This window comes from Moschus berezovskii, chromosome 17 (genome assembly GCF_049115385.1).
Source record: "Moschus berezovskii isolate FMDL1 chromosome 17, NW_MosBer_1.0, whole genome shotgun sequence".
Lineage (NCBI taxonomy): Eukaryota > Metazoa > Chordata > Mammalia > Artiodactyla > Moschidae > Moschus > Moschus berezovskii.
Window position 1 is genome coordinate 18,725,419 of NC_142476.1, and position 14,318 is coordinate 18,739,736.

The 14,318-nt window shown below is 39.3% G+C and overlaps 1 pseudogene; it reads right to left on the reverse strand.

Annotated features, from left to right (window-relative positions):
* Nucleotides 1–12,518: 12,518 nt before the first annotated feature.
* LOC129550932 (cyclin-dependent kinase 1-like) lies at nucleotides 12,519–13,342 on the reverse strand (annotated as a pseudogene).
* Nucleotides 13,343–14,318: the final 976 nt, after the last annotated feature.

Genomic DNA, 14,318 nt, shown 5'->3' on the forward strand with positions numbered 1-14,318 from the left:
CTTTTCAGATTTGCTTTTAGAAAATTTTTTAAAAGGTATAGAATTTGCACACAGTTTGCTGTATCTCAGATGGAAGAAATATTTAGGCCTTTTGATTCCCAAACATGTACATTAAAAATATACATTTAACCTGTGCAATGCATATTATTTTCCTTATACTCTTTCTGGCTTTAGGAAGGATTGGGGATAAAAGAATATTGATTTTTGTATTTGATAATGTAATAAGGTTTATTTAACTTTTCTTTTGTACTTTTGAAAGTTTTTTTCCCTCACTTTTACTTTTTTTGTCTGGCATTTACCTATCTTTACTATTCCTTTTTATTTCAGTAATAATAGTGTTTGCTTTTGAGTTACACATCAGTGAAATCTCACTTGTCGGTTAGAATTTTCAGAACAAATATCAAGAATAGTAGAGCTCAGTATTACTTGCTTTTCCTAGTTATGTGGTTTTTGTACATACTTTGGCAAATGTAATTATTAGTTTACTCTATAAATTTAAAATACAGTAGTTATTTGACTTAACTTTTCATTTGTAAAGTTCTTTCTGAGAGTTAGTTTTTATTGTCATTTGCAGTTTTGAGAAAAGTCTTAGACTACAGTCATTTTTATTGTTATGTTATATTAAGCCTTGTAAAAAATGATACAGTTATGTTGAAGACTAGATGTGTACAGTAAAACCAAACAAATCTATATTACATATGCGGGAAGTCTGATTTCAGTTATAGGCAAGAAAGACTGTTATGTGAATTATGCACGTATCTCTTAAGGTAGAAGTGTTACCTTTTTGACAGCAGGTCTTATGACTGTATAGGGCCTATTTCTAAGTAGCCTATGAAAATATCAGTGATGGTGTTAGGGTTATATATTATATATATTATAGTTGTGTTGTATGACATGGTTCTTCTAAACTTCTTGAAAACAGTTACTTCTTATAACTTGGTAAAGCTTCCTCTTCCAGCAGTCGTTTGACTAATTTCTCATTTTTAAAGATAAAGTATATTTTGTATAAAGTATATTTTGTACGTATAGTTCATTCTGCCCCTTTAGCCGGTAATCAGTGATTCAGTTCAGTTCAGTTCAGTCGCTCAGTCGTGTCCGACTCTCTGCGACATTACTCATTGGTAATATCCCATTTGATAAAGTCTTACTGTATTTAGACTAAGATTTGCTAAGTAATAATTTATTATCATAACTTTGTGTTAAGCGTTTCTTGCTAAGTCTGTCTTCCTGATAACCAGTGTTTAGTCTATTGTTGATAATAAAGAGGCAGTGGCGTTGTTACAGACAAGTTAGAATGAAGCTCTAACCTACTTTAGTGATAGAAATACTGTTTTCTAGTTTTTTAGCTTGCTTCCTGAATGACCTACTTTTTTTTCAGTGGATATCATAGTTTTTCTTTCTCATGTTATGGCTGTAAGATATTTCTGTTTCTTATAACTTAACTGTTTATAATAAGCTTCTGTAGTGAGCTAAGATGATGAAATTATTTAACATTTTTATTATATAAAGTTTAAGCGTAATTTTCAGCATAATTATAAGGTTATTTTGCATATATAGAACACTACAGAATGTCATTCAGTGTACATTTGTTTAAGGTAGTGGTCCTATGTTTCAGTGCAAAGGAAATACCTATTTTATGGTAACTAAAAAATAATATTACTCTTAACGAGTGTGATTTTTTTCTAATAATGGTGATTAAGATAAAGTAATTTTTTTGGTTACATTTGTTAGTTTTATCATCATGCTATTTATAAAATTTGTCTTGTAGATTTAGAAGAGTGGGTAGCTGGAGAATGGAGAAAGGATCAGAATATGAGTATATGTTGTAAAACGTAAACATCGCCTTTACAGGGTTGACCCTTCGATGATAACTTACCTACATAAATTAAGGCTCAGATTCAAAAGCGGGCCCTTCCTCGCAGTGTTTCCTTCTGGATCATGTGAAGACGTGTTTAGGAAGCGGTGCTATATCTGCTCTTGAGAAGCTTGCCACTTAAAGTAACATACTTGAATGAAGCTTCCTTATTCCAGAATTTTATAAGATCTTAGCTTATCGGCTCAGGAGGGTACTGTGTATCAGGTTAGCATCTTTGTATAGTAAAGTTTGAAGAGAAGAGCTAGGAAATGTTTTTCTGAGGCCATTTCTAGAAGCTAATTTACAGCAGTTCTTTGTAACAGTCAGACTCAAGTTATGACCTGTTTTTAATTTCTGAAAATATTTTTCTTAACAGGTGGAGAAAGAACCTGTGGAGTGCATGAACTTATTTGTATTAGAAAAGGTGAGTCAGTGCTCTGCATGGATACTTAAATACAAGGTGAACCCTTCAGAGTGTAGGATACATTTTAGTATAATGGCAGATAATTGGGACTTACAAAGGATAAAATGTAATAAATAGTAATATTACTTATTTGTATTGTCAACTTAATCTTTCATAAAGTGCATCCTGCTTATTATGTGGTTATTGAGAGTTGTTACTTTATATTTCATTTTCATGGGCTGGTAAAGGCTGGTTTCTCGCCTATTGGTTGTCAGACGTGGTGAAGAGGTGCAGAATGGAGGGTTTGATTTTTGTTCCCTTTCAGAATCTGGAATCTGAGTGCATGCTGACCTCCCATTGACTTCTGTTCTATTACTGTACCCCATCAGAGAGATGTGAGGAGTTGGTTGCAATTCCCATCGGGACCATGTTCAAAGACCACAACATCTTTTGGCACCAACAGCTGTCTGTGCTTCCTTAGAAGGAGCCACCTGACTACCAGGTGGTTGAACGAGGTGGCCCCAGGAAAGGTAATTCAGCTATTAAGTGGGAGGCAAGGAATCAGGTATTCTCTAGATCAGAAAAAATCAGGAGAACCTTGGGAGTCCCCACTCTCATCTGTGAAAGGGTGTGCAGAAAGGAAAAGGTATACCTGGGGAGGAGAAATCTTCATAAATGTACTGTTCTTTTCTCTTTTTAAATTTGGGGCACTGTCTTTTTCTTTCATCTTTCTTGAAAACCGAGTTGGCCCTCCCAAGTCTGGCCAAGTAGCAGTACTTCCTGCCTTCATATTTCCCCCTGAGGAGGCTTAAGGCATTGTCCATATTTGTGGCGTGTGGGGATGACTGGCAGGCCAGGGAAACGTCAGCATACTGTCGGGAAGCCTTCCACAGGTCTGAAAGCCTCAGCTTCTTTCAAGTTGAATAAAAGGTTTGAAATCTCTTTTAGGCGGACTTGACATAATCATACTAGCTTATCTATGTGTCACTAGCTTTAATTGCTGTTTATTTAAAAATAACCTCTTCCTTTATTGAAGTGTAATATATCTGTGTATCTGGTACCATAAAGGAGAAAATTGAAATCAGTTCCCTGAAATCTCAGATTTAGGATTGTGGTTTTCAGTGCTATAACCATTGTTGGCCTGGGCTTCTTATCTAAAATGGGGGAGAGGGGGATAAATGAGCCTTGTTTTCTTCCTCTATGTACACATTTTTAATCTTCACTTATAACATGTTAACCCAGATGTACTCAAAATGTTTTAAATAGTCTTATAGGTATTACCTTGTCCCCCAAAAACTTTTTAAAACACAGAATTTATTTGAATAGCAAAAGACACTGTACAAGTCACTTGGAATCAAAAACTGTAGAAACAGTGGATAGGTGAAGAGAGAGTCACGACAACGGTGGCGTTAGCCAGAGGGCAGGGAAACAAAATGTATAGGGGCTTCTTGTGGCTGCAGGGGGCCGGAGGCTGCAGGGGAGAGAGTAGTGTTGGCAGCGTTAGATGTTGGTCTGAACTCGCCTTTTTAACGTGGCTCTTTTTGTTGTTCTTTATTGCTTCCTCCATTCCTATCCCAGTGGTTCTCAGACTGTGCCTGGCCCGGATTTCTCTAGATTAGTCCAGCATTTTCACTTCTTCCAATTTTCTGTAGAATTTAAAAATCTGTGATTAAAAAGTTAAAATTTTTTTGTTTCCTTGTGGTGGGGTCACTAAGGGTCGGACACGACTAAGCGACTTCACTTTCACTTCTCACTTTCACACATTGGAGAAGGAAATGGCAACCCACTCCAGTGTTCTTGCCTGAGAATCCCAGGGAAGGGGGAGCCTGGTGGGCTTCCGTCTATGGGGTCACACAGAGTCGGACATGACTGAAGTGACTTAGCAGCAGCAGCAGCAGCAGGCCATACCATGGAAAAGCTTCTGGATCTCTGTGTATCCCCTCAGCATTCAGTACTGGGTCCTCTTCTAGTGGATGTTTCCTAAGCATGTGAATATTTTTAAATTGAATGCTCAGAGCTGAAAGTTTTGCATTTTAAACTGGACTTTTGTAGAGTAGAGCCTATGAAGGCTGTGTCAAGACAAATAATTATAATTAGTATCGATGGTCCTGGTAAGAACACGTCTCTAACACTGTGTTCAACTTGTTTTTACCTTTTTTTGCTGTTCTCTGTCTGTTAGCTTCTTTGCTCTGGCAGACCTCTAAATGGTAGAATGTATTAGACTTTGGTCTTGGGCTTGCTTCTTTCCACCTATTCTTTCTTTAGAATAGGTGGTTGGTTATACCAGCCAAAACATATAATTTGGTTCTGGTGTTTTTGTTTTTTTTTTGACCATGCCCTATAGCTTGTGGGATCTTAGTTCCCTGACCAGAGATTGAATCCATGTCCTTGGCAGTAAAAGCATGGAGTCCTAACCACTGGACCACCAGGTAGCTCCTGGTCCTTTTGTTTTCAGTGCCATGCAGATTTATAAATCTGGCTCTGAACTGCCTTTGAGTTCTCTCCTCTTATACCAAAGTACTTATTTTATATTTCTATCTGCATGTCTGTTAGAATAAAAACGTGGTGCGTCTAAAATGCAAATCTGGGTTTTCTGCCTTGAATCTGTGCCTCCCTCCGTCTTCTCCATCCCAGCTGGTAATGGGAACCGTCTACCCAGTTGGTCTTGTGACAGCTGGTAAAGAATCCGCCTGCATTGTGGGGTACCTGCGTGTGATTCCTGGGTTGGGAAGAGTCCCTGGAGAAGGGAAAGTCTACCCACCCCAGTATTCTGGCCTGGAGAATTCCATGGACTGTCTAGTCCTTGAGGTCACAAAGAGTCAGACCCGACCGAGCGACTTTCACTTTCACCCAGTTGGTCAAGTCGCAGCTTAGGAACCATCCACGTTTCTCTCATTCTTTTATCTTCTGCATTGAATTCATTATTATTAGCAACGCCTGGCAGTTCTACCTTCAGAATTCATTTTTGAATCTGTCCTCTGTCCCTCCATCCTGCTGTTATTATTGTAGTCTGGGTCCTTGGTTTCTCTTGCCTATACTACTGTAATGGTTCCTAACAGGGTCCATCACTTCCACTCTTGACCTCTTTACAGTACACATCAGTGATCTTTTAAATGTGAATTGGGTCATATCACTTTGCTGGTTGGAATTCTTCTCTGGATTCCCTCTATACCTAAAATGAAATCAAAGTCCTTACCCTGATCTACAAAGCCTTACATTATGACATCAACTCAGAAGTCTTCCCATGTAAATCATCAAAGTGAAAGTGAAAGTCGCTCAGTCATGTCTGACTCTTTGCTACTCCATGGACTATACAGTCCATGGAATTCTCCAGGCCGCAATACTGGAGTGGGTAGCTGTTCCCTTCTCCAGGGGTTCTTCCCAACCCAGGGATGAAACCCAGGTCTCCTGCATTGTGGGCGGATTCTTGACCAGCTGAGCCATGAGGGAAGCCCATAAATCATCAAAATATCATCTAAATATTATCAACGTACAAGTCCCATCATCTGAGTCATTTATATCAGGTCTGGGTGAAACTCTAGATATCATCTGTCCTGGTTCAGAACTCCTCTCCGTCTGTAGATGTGTGAAACTAGCAAATACATCACCTGCTCTTCAAACACAATGATGGAGCAGGATAGCAGTTACAGGCATTTCCATTCCAAAAGTGGGAAAGTGGAAGGAAGAGGGGAGTCACTGATGCCAAGCAATTTTGAAACGCAATTGGGAAAAAGTATTTTAGGTTTCACGAACTGGAAATAACACCCTGTGGCTCTCAGCCCTGGCATCTGAGGCTCCACTCTCAGGTTTGAGACTCTCTCCTTGGAGTCATCCTTCCTTTTTCCGGCAGAGTCGTGTCCGTTTGCACCTGAGTATCTTCATCAGACTGTTTGCCCCTGTGGAATGTCAGTCTGTCACTCTTCTTTCACTTTGCCCTCTCTTGTCACTTTCAGTCTAACGTGGTGGTATAAAGTAGCCTCAGGAAGGAGTCTCGCGAGTCTTCCCTGTATATTGGGGGGCAGGGCTCCTTCCTTTAGACGGGACACCCCTCTGCTGTCTTTCCTGGATGGTTCTGTCTCCGTTTCTGGCTTCTGCTGGAGTGGCTGAGGGAGTTTGTGAGTCACGTATCTGATTTCTGCAGAGCGCTCAGAGTCACTGAGCACTGCGACCTTTCGTTCACTGAGGCGCCGGCGAAAGGTGGTCTGGTCCCACCTTGGCGGTGTCTCAGAGCATGCTTTCTTGACACTGAACCCCTGATTTTAGCATAATTCACAATCTGGATAGGCGGGAGGATTTTCCAGATCATCGGGTCCTGGTTCCTCTTTGCTTAACAATTCTTCCCTCACTTTATCTCATTCCTCTCAAGTTTAACCATAAGCAGCATGAAGACGTAAGGCTGCCACGTTTAGCACTTTGCTTGAAAATCTCCTAAGCTTAATAACCAAGTTCGTTGTTTACAACTACTTTCTATGTAGTTGTTGTTGTTCTGTTGCTAAGTCGTGTCCAACTCTTTGCAACCCTGTGGTCTGCAGCACGCCAGGCTTCCCTGTCCTTCACCATCTCTTGGAGTTTGCTCAAACTCATCATTGAGTCGGTGATGCCATCCAACCATCTCATCCTCTGCTGCCCCCTTCTCCTCCTGCCCTCAGTCTTTCTCAGCATCAGGGTCTTTTCCAATGAGTCCGCTCTTCACGTCAGGTAACCAAAGTATTGGAGCTTCAGCTTCAGCATCAGTCCTTCCAGTGAATATTTGGGGCTGATTTCCTTTAGAATTGACTGGTTGGATTTCCTTGCTATCCAAAGGACTCCTAGGAGTCTTCTCTAGGACCATATTTCAAAATCATCATTTCTTCTGTGTTCAGCCTTCTTTATGGTCCAAATCTTACATCCAAACATGACTACTGGAAAAACCATAGCTTTGACTAGACGGACCTTCATTGGCAAAGTGATGTCTCTGCTTTTTAATACGCTGTCTAAGTTTGTCATAGCTTTTCCAAGGAGCAAGCATCTTTTAATTTCATGGCCAAAGTTACTGTCCACAGTGATTTTGGAGCCCAGGAAAATAAAGTCTGTCACTGTTTCCATTTTTTCCCCCATCTGTTTGCCATGAAGTGATGGGACTGAATGCTATAATCTTAGTTTTTCGAATGTTGAGTTTTAAGCCAGCTTTTACAAGATCACTTTATAAAAATCCACTACTTTCCTATATGGGCTTCTCTGGTGGCTCAGATGGTAAGGAGTCTGCCCACAGTTCAGGAGACCATGTTTGATCCCTGGGTTGGGAAGATCCCCTGGAAAAGCGAATGGCAACCCACTCCAGTATTCTTGCCTGGAGAATTCCATGGACAGAGTAGCCTGGAGGGCTACAGTCTGTGAGGTTGCAAAGAATCAGACACGACTGAGTGACTAACATTATCATATTCCTGTATAATAGGCAACAAGTAATTAGGAAATGCAGTAAAATAATATCTTTTAGAGTATTATGAAATCTGTAAATACACAGGAACAAAATAAAAGTTGTTTATGACTTTTATACAGAAAGTTAAAAAGATTTATATAAAGACATAAAAGAAGATATGTAAATGAAGAGATAAATAATTTTATAGATAGAAATATGCAGTATGTTTCAATTTACAGGGTAACCCAAATTGATCTATGAATTCAATGCTAACCTAAATCCCATCAGGAATTTTCAGAGAGCAGACAAGTTAATTCTTAAGTGTATATGGCAGTTCAAACAGCCAAGAAGAACTAAGTTCGCTTTCAAGTAAAGGAACATGGGTGTGTGTTAATAAGATATCTATTTGGTTGCTTTCTCAGAGACCAAGTGGCTAAACAAAGTTTTCCTGTCTCTTATGTAAAACTCCAGGCTCATAGGCAGGATGGAATTAGGTGATTCTAGTTGGTGAGCCACTCCAGTACTCTTGCCTGGAAAATCCCATGGATGGAGGAGCCTGGTAGGCTGCAGTCCGTGGGGTCGCTAAGGGTCGGACACGACTGAGCGACTTCACTTTCACTTTTCACTTTCACACATTGGAGAAGGAAATGGCAACCCTCACCAGTGTTCTTGCCTGGAGAATCCCAGGGACGGGGGAGCCTGGTGGGCTTCCGTCTATAGGGTCACACAGAGTTGGACACGACTGAAGTGACTTAGCAGCAGCACTTGGTGAGTTCATTTGTCTTGCTTTGATGACCTTTAAGATGTCTTCCTTGGCACATTTGAATTTACCATGTGTACATTCCAGTCCCCAGAAAGGGAAAGGGAGAAAGTTGGTCTTTTTAAGGATACAGTACAGGAATTGCAAACAGATAATTTGTGCTCACGTGCAAGTGGCCAGAACTTAGTCACATGCTCATGTCTAACTACACGGGAAGCCTAGAATAGTTCTGCCTGAGCAGAACAAGTAAAATCCAGAGGTTCATTCCATAACTAAAAGGAAGAGAGAGAATGGATATTGAGGCAGTTAGCCATCCCTGCTTCAGGGATTGGGTCCTGCTGATATCCAGAGCTCGTTGTAAAGTTGCTGTAATTAACATAGTGTGGAACTGGCCCAGATACAGACAAATAGTCTAATCAGACACTATAGAAAGAACACGAAAAGATACTCATTTACATGGAAATTTATGTAAAATGTGAGTATCACAATTCAGTGGATAAGACTGGATACTTATTAAGTGATGCTGGGACAAATGTTTATCCATATGCAAAAAAATAAAAATTGATCTGTACCTCATGCTTTACACTAAAATAAATATTATTTGGTTTAACTTTAAAACTTTTATGAGAATATTTCATATACAGTGTGATTTCAGTGTGGGAAACAAGTCCTCGAGTCACAGAAAGCAGACCCAGAAGGAAAAGATTGATAAATTGTACCATTTTTAAATTTAAAACTTTTGTACGAATAAGAGATCCTGTGAGCAGAGGAAAAAAAGAACTGGCCTGCAAATGCAGGAAACATAAGAGATGCAGGTTTGATCCCTGGGTCAGGAAGATCCCCTGGAGAAGAAAATGGCAACCCATTCCAGAAATATATAATGTTTCTTCCTACAAAAGGTGAAATATACGTATATTTTTTTCCATATTGCTTTTATTTTTTAAAGGAAACCTAAAGTATGCTGTAGAGTTAATTCAAGTGGGTAGAGATCGCTCTCATTCCTTTTCCTGGCTTCCTTGTGCTCTATTATGCGAACACACCAAAATTTATGTAACTAATTTCTTACCAGTGGAAGTTGCTTTGTTTTAAAATTTTACTGTTGAAATTATGCCACAATGAATACTGTTGTATGTTTGTTACTACTTATAAGTGGTCTGTTTTTAAGTAGATTTCTTTAAAAAAAAAAACAAACAGCTGAGTCAAAGAGTAATTCTTACACCATTTTACAGAAATTGCAGAACTCCTGTCCTTATGCATTATACCATTTTGCATTCCCACCAGAAATATAGGAATTCACAGCTCTTCCAACAGAGTGTCATAAACTTGTGGATTTTTTGGTACTCCGGTAAGTAAAAATAGTAGTTCAGCATCATTCATGTTTTCATTTCTCATGTAAGTGTGGTTGAATAGCTCTTTCACCTCTGTAGAGTACACCAATGTTGGCAATGGTATGATTTAAAGCACACTAGAAAAACCTGCCTCTTCTGAAATGTTTTTTCGTATCGGCATCCCATGGTTTGTCATTCCCTGACATTTGCTATAATTAGAGTCTGTCTGATCTTTAGAAATTCATATCAAATGTATTACATGGAAAGAGAAGGTGGAGTCCTCTGTCATTTGGATCCAAGCTTGTTACCGCAGTTTATCAGGGATTTCACTTTCATCGTGGAAGGTGAGCAATCATGGACCTGAAGGCGTGATACCCAGAGCATTGTGGAGAAGGGCTTGGATAGGTGAGTGAGAAGCGGAGGTGGGGCAGTCTCGGACACTGTCCCTTGTGGATAGGTCTTAGATGCCAAGGGCAATCTAAATAGAGGGCACTACAGAAAACCGACATCTGTACTATGATTTTACTGCAGGTTGCTTGGCATTGTCCCTGTTTTTTCTCCATGTATAGAGGATACCCAAGCCCCTCTGTGTTTTCTGGTCCCTTTTGTGACTGGGGGTAATTAAGAGAGTCTAAAATCTGAAGGGAAAGGCCTACAGGTTATATGGTTCTGTAACTTCTCCATCTCTTTCTGAATAAACTCTGAGTCTGCGGTCCTAGGGCTGGATTTTCTTTCTTTCTCCTTTTTAAGCTGGCTTCTATGGCTATTTTCTTGTGTCTTCTACCCTCTAGTAAGATTTTACTCTGCCGTGGAAGAGATGGTGTGGGTTTATTGGTTGTAGTGCCATGAAAGAGGTAGTTGCGGTATGTATAGGAGCAAGTTTTAGAGGTGAATGAGAGAGAAACTGTGTGTGCGTGTGTGTGCACATGGGTGTGCGTGTGTGCCTGTGCGTGTGTGTGTGTGTGTGTGTGTGTGTCTGTCTGTCAGGTCAGGACTCTTTGAGGAGATAACATTTAAGCTGATAGCTGCATGACAGGAAGGAGCTGGAGTATGATGCTCAGGAAAGGTCATAGAGAACAGGCTGCAAACACTTTGAGGTGGAAACAAGGCTTGGCATGTCCCAGACGCAGAAAGAACTGTGGCTGGAGAAGCAGTGAGTGAGTGAATGAGTGGGAAGTCTCACATTAGAGGTAGGAGAGATGGGTGGTTTCCAGATCACGTGTGGACTTAGGCCATAGTAAGGGCTTTGTGCTTAATATGAAATGCAGAGGGCTAAAAGAGGGTTTTAAGCAGGTGAGTGATGCGATTTGTTTGTAATATATCATTTGTAAAGGTTAAAAAGTGGATATAAAGATACCAGTAGGAAGCTATTGAAATAGTCTAGGTAAGAACTGACGGGGCTTTGGTTTTGATGTTAGTTGTGGAGAAGTTGAGAAATGCTTATTAGGTTGGGACATATTTTATAGGTAGACTTGACAAAACTTGAGTATAGATTTAATATGGAGGGGGTTGGAAGGGAAAGAGAGAAATACTGAGAGGTTTTGGCATCCCTTCTTAGTGGTTGTGCTATTAAGCGGAATGGGAAAGACTGGGAGAGCTGATGAGGCAGGCAGGCGTCATGGTGCGTAGAAATCAGGGTCTCTGTCTTGGCTCTGTTAGCTTTGAGATGCCTGTTCATCATAGATGTCAGGAAGGAAGTTAGTTGGATATTTGCATTTGGAAATCAGGGGAAAGGTCAGAATAGGAGATAAATTTTGGGGTATGTGAGCTTTTTTTTAATATATGTATGCTAAAAATGATAAAATTATTTTTAGAGATTTCTCTTGGCTGTAACAAACAATTTAAATTAGGCTGCTTACAGGTAAAATTCATGATGAGCAGCATTAATAAGCAATTCCCAAGGCTAGTGATTTTAGCTAAATAATTATACATGAGAACCTTCAAAGAAGGCTGCTAATAAACTAAACTATGTCACAATTTGCAGAGTTTTAGTCAGACTTGAAAGCCAAGATAAGCACCTCCTTTGTATAATTATTACCTCTGACCAAAGCACAAGAATTCACTCAGATAGGTAACCTACCTAAAAATAGGATAGCTCATAAGTTTTCTAAACTGTTATTTCCTGCTGTGGATAGCCCTTGATCTCTGACTATAAAACTTAGCAAACTTTGGCATACACTAATGCTAGTTTTATGTTACCAAAAACCTCTATAAATTAAGCATCATCTCTCAAATCTGGTTAGCTTTCTCATTCTGAGTGCCTGAACATGTAGGTCACAAATTGAAATACCAGTTGAAGAATACTCATCTTTAAGCCGGTAGTGTAGTTACCACGTGGCAAGAAACTGACAAGAAAATTTAAACATTCAGAGCATGAGAAATACTTCAAAGCATTAAGAACTTTGAACTTAGCACACTTTCCTGAATTTTAGTATTTTCAACTGCAAGAAAAGTAGACTGCTGTAGCATTTTAGATGGTTTAAGCTAATTCAAAATTTTCCTGATTCCTGACATCAATACTGTATTTATTTATATAGTTTTATTATAGTAACAAACAGTTGTTACAGTGGGATCTGCAAACATATACAGAATTATTATATTTAAATTCATGTAGAACAGGATTTACATTTTTAAGTTAACACTTTGGAAATCAGAAGATGAAATACAGCTTAAGTTTTACAACAAAGAAAAGAAAATATATGAGACATAAACAGAGATGATAGTGAAAATACAATCATCTGTTCTTGACACAACACGTGGAAGCTGTCAGAAAGCTATATCCTCTTAATTTGACTGTCCAAATCATTAAAGTATGGATGATTCAGTGCCATTTTGCCAGAAATTTGTTTGGCAGGATCATGGACTAACATTTTTGAGAGCAGATCCAAGCCATCTGCATCCAAGTTTTTGATGTGGAATGCTAAACTTCCTGGTTTCCACTTGGAAAATGTATTTTCATAGTCTGTGACGATTCCACTTCTGGCCACGCTTCATTGTTGGAAGTGCCCAAAGCTCTGAAAATTATGAAAAGTTGATCAGATATCAACTGGAGTTGAGTAGCAAGCTGACCCCAGCAATACTTCCAGAGATCTTTACCAGAGTGTTACTACTTCATGCATATATACTCTAATGGGTGTTCCAAAAACCCTGGCAAGGCTGAAATCTGCTGGTTTTTGTTCAATTATCATCCATCAATAGATTTTGAGGTTTTAAGTCTCTGTATAGAACTCTTCTAGAGTGACAAAATAGTATCCCTTGTAGGATTTGGTACAAATAACTCTGAACAAGTGAAGAATCCATGAACTGACCAGGAGGAATAGAATCCAAATATTTCTTGAGATCTATGGAAAGGAACGCAAAGATGAGATATAACTGGAATCCTTCATAAGCACGTCTTGAAGACTGACTGTGTTTGGATGACAAGGTTCTTTTAGTAAGAGATATTTCCTGAATTGCAGTACTAGGAACCCCTTCTTCTTCCCTTTTCTAGTCTGATTTTCTTCATGGCTACCACTTGCTTGGTAGTTTTGTGTCTGCCCTTATGCACAACTCCATAGGTACCTTCTCTACTTTTCTCTGTTTTGGTATAGTCTTCCAAAGTTAATCCATGGATATGTTAGATCCCGGCATAATCCCACGGGGAAAGCATCAGCAGCTTCCACATTGAAGTCGCTCTCCCTTGATATGCGGTGTTTAAAACAATGAGAGTAGTTGAGATCACCCAGGAAGTGAGCTTAAGTAGAAAAGAGAAGACCAAATACAAGGTTAACCTGAACATAGATTTACATGTAAGCATTAAAGAGATGTTTATGTTGTGGTTTTTGAACATGAATAGTTTATTGTCTTCATGAATTTATTATCTTTGGAATTCCAAACACACACTTAATGGTTGTCTTGTGTTCTGCCAGGGATGGTTGTTTGATTTTTCCAATGATTTTCTCAACTGAAAGCATCATGCAGAAATAAATATTTTCAGTCAGTTTTAATTTAGTGGTTCTTTCAGAGCTTGGGTTTTAACAGAGAGTAGACAAGGTAATGGAGAAGGAAATGGCAACCCACTCCAGTGTTCTTGCCTGAGAATCCCAGGGATGGGGGTGCCTGGTGGGCTTCCGTCTGTGGGGTCGCACAGAGTCGGACACGACTGAAGTGACTTAGCAGCAGCAGCAGACAAGGTAACAAGCTATAGTTGGTGTATTAAGTGAGTTAGGTACTAAGGTTGAATTTCCCCTTAAAGTGTCCTATTACAAAGGAACTTGTCGTGTTAGTTTCCGTTAGATCCACTTTTTAAAGTGAATTTGCAGCAGGTCTAAATTCAAGCAAAATTATGATGTATGTAACATTTGTTGTAATTATATCTTTTCATTGAAGGTTAAAGCTCTGATGTTAAATCAAAGTAGTGCTTCTTTTGTTGTTAATAAGATCATGCTCTTAGCCCTTCCATCCTTCACACCCATCTTACTCCCACAGTCAAAGGCACTCAACCCTTTTAGCTGTTTTCTGCTCACCTTCATATTCTAAATTAAGTTTCTCTATTTCTTGCTTTTGAAAATATTTAAACATCTGTTGTTCTCCTC